The 2,792-nt window shown below is 44.0% G+C and overlaps 1 protein-coding gene across 1 annotated transcript in view; it reads left to right on the forward strand.

The window, feature by feature from the left end:
* Window positions 1-2,792, forward strand: part of NUMA1 (nuclear mitotic apparatus protein 1) — a 29,583-nt gene that overhangs the window by 10,158 nt on the left and 16,633 nt on the right. The window lies entirely within an intron of this gene.

Here is a 2,792-nt window from a genome sequence, read left to right on the forward strand (position 1 = left end):
GTTGCGGAGCACAGGCTCTGGACGTGCAGGCTCAGCGGCCATAGCTCACGGGCCCAGCCACTCCGTGGCATGTGGGATCTTCCCGGACAGGGGCACGAACCCGTGTCCCCTGCATCATCAGGTGGACTCTCAACCACTGCGCCACCAGGCAAGCCCTGTCTGTGGCTTTTATTTATGAAACTTTTAGATGCCAAGTATAGCTCCAGTCACTTTTCATTGTACCCCATGCAAAGTTGGTACTACCAGTTTCCAAGGACCTCCTCCTCTCATCAGGATTAATGAAACACCCACATGTGCCTTGCTTTGGGCGTGGAACCCAGTAGGATGATAAAGTGCCTGTTTCTAGTGGACTTGCAATTTTGGGGGGAAGGAAGCCCTAACTGGTGAGGTTTTGACCACGTTCTAAGGAAATTCATTATTGCAAGATTTTTTTTTAAATTAATAATTTATTTATTTTTGGCTACATTGGGTCTTCGTTGCTGTGCGCGGGCTCTCTCTAGTTGCTGTGAGCGGGGGCTACTCTTTGTTGTGGTGCACGGGCTTCTCATTGCAGTGGCTTCTCTTGTTGCGGAGCACGGGCTCTAGGCGCTCGGGCTTCAGTAGTTGTGGCTCACGGGCTTAGTTGCTCCGCGGCATGTGGGATCTTCCTGGACCAGGGCTTGAACCAGTGTCCCCTGAATTGGCAGGCAGATTCTTAACCACTGCGCCACCAGGGAAGCCCTATTGCAAGATTTTTGTTGTTGAGAATGGTGTCCTGGAGAAAGAATCATGGGAAATTTTTAGAGATACTTTAGATATGATCTGACCCTCACCTTCTTTTACTGAGACCCAAGCTAGGGCAAGTGCCTTGCTTAAAGCCACAAATACAGTCTGTGGCTGATACAGAATTTACCTCTGGGGCTTCCAACAGCAAACCTAGTGTGTTTTCCATCATTAGCAAGGCTGTCTCCAGGAGATGCAAATCTTTACATTAAAACTGTTTCTTTTACCTTTCTTATCATCAGTTCTGTGTTTGTGAGCAAACACTGTGCTAGATATGTTGCCTTTAGGGACAGAGCCATTTGCTCCTCTGTGACGATGAAAAAGGGTGACAGGTTCTTAGGCGTTTTGTAGAAAGATGTTCTTGAGGGAGAACTGAGTAGAGCCTCTTGGATGTCATAATGAATCGTCTCTGGGTTTTGATTTACCCTCTGCTTTTCTCCCCAGAAAGATCAGGCTTACCAACACTGCCTCATTACTTTCCCATTACCCTCTGCAGAGGGAGAATGAGGCCTGGTAAATAAGCTCCAGGTCAGGGTTCTGAAATATTAGTCCTTCCCTCCAGCCAATGGCATTTCCTGCAGCCTTCTTTCTCCATGGCTTCTCACCCTTGAGATACGTCAACATCTCTTCTAGTAGAAGACTCTCCTTCTGTGCTTGCTGCTTCAGAGGAGTTTTTGTCCTTTAATGTTTGTAAAGCTATTGCATCTTCAGAAAAAAATCTTTAGTGGTTACTTTTGAAATTGGAACTGTTGAATGTTTTTGATTAAACAGTTGATTTTTATTAGGAGGTAGAGGTACAAGGCTTCTTTGAGCCACTGAGAATGTGCTACCTTTTTTTCACTCATTCAATGATTGCTTATTCAAGAGCAATAGACAATAGTGCAGAGACCAGATAGATAACTCACTACTTATGTGACTAAGTCACTTAATTCCTGAGCCTCAGATTTCCTCATCTTTAGAAATAAAACCCACCTTATAGATTGTCCTGAGAATTAGATGAAATGACCATGTAAGTTTAAGAGGATGGGACCTGGGCTCAACGTGGGCTCAAATTTTACCTCTAACACTTACTCTTTGTGACCTGAGGCAAATTATGTAATCTTTCTAATTCTCAGTTTCCTTTTCGGTAAAACAGTGATAATCATAGTATTTTGGGTTATTGTGTCACTGGGTTATTATGAGGATTAAACGAAATAAAGCTCAGAAGTGTTTAGTGTCTGGCACATACCAAGTGCTCATTAAATGTTAGCTATTAATTACAACAGTAACAGCAACAATAATGATAGTCTTTATGTATTTATTATGCTAGGACCTCAAGTGGCAGAGGAGGGACTAGAAGGCATTGCATAGGGTAATGGATCCCTAAGAATTTTTTCCTGCCAGCTTTCCTCGTGGGAGGGCCTGTAGGGACTGAGAGAGAGGCTCTCATTGGCCCTTAACCTACAGCTTCCTACGGTGAAAGCTTCTCTTCCAGGCTGGTAGGTTGAGGTAGGAGGTTCAGAGGGACTTCAGAAGATAGTGAGAAGACCAGTCAGGCAGGGTGGAGGGTTTGGGTAAGGGCAGTAAATGACTCTGGAAGGTAAGACCGGGGTCAGGTCATAGAGGGCCTTGAATGCCAGGCAAATTATTTGTATTAAGAACCACCCATTCCAGAGCTGTCTCAGGGGAATCTCTCCCTTCCCATCTTCTGTTTAAACTTATAAAAATTGTAATACACATAAAAAAATTATAACATTTACATTTTAAACAAGAATAATAAAACACCCATACACCATATACCACCCAGCTCAGAAGATGTAATATTACCAGGCCCTTTGAAACACCCTGTGCATTCTGCACCCATCACCAACCCCCTCCAACCTCTGTCTGAAGCCTATTCCAAATTTTGTATTATGTGTCATTTTCTTTCCCTTCTTCCTTTTTCTTTCACTCTCTCTTTCTTTTAAAAATGGTTTTACCACTCTTATCCCTTTTAGTCTTTTGGACAGTGAGCAGGGGCTGTGGAATCCAGCAGGAGCCATGTGGCCTGC

The sequence above is a fragment of the Physeter macrocephalus genome, chromosome 16 (assembly GCF_002837175.3).
Source record: "Physeter macrocephalus isolate SW-GA chromosome 16, ASM283717v5, whole genome shotgun sequence".
Lineage (NCBI taxonomy): Eukaryota > Metazoa > Chordata > Mammalia > Artiodactyla > Physeteridae > Physeter > Physeter macrocephalus.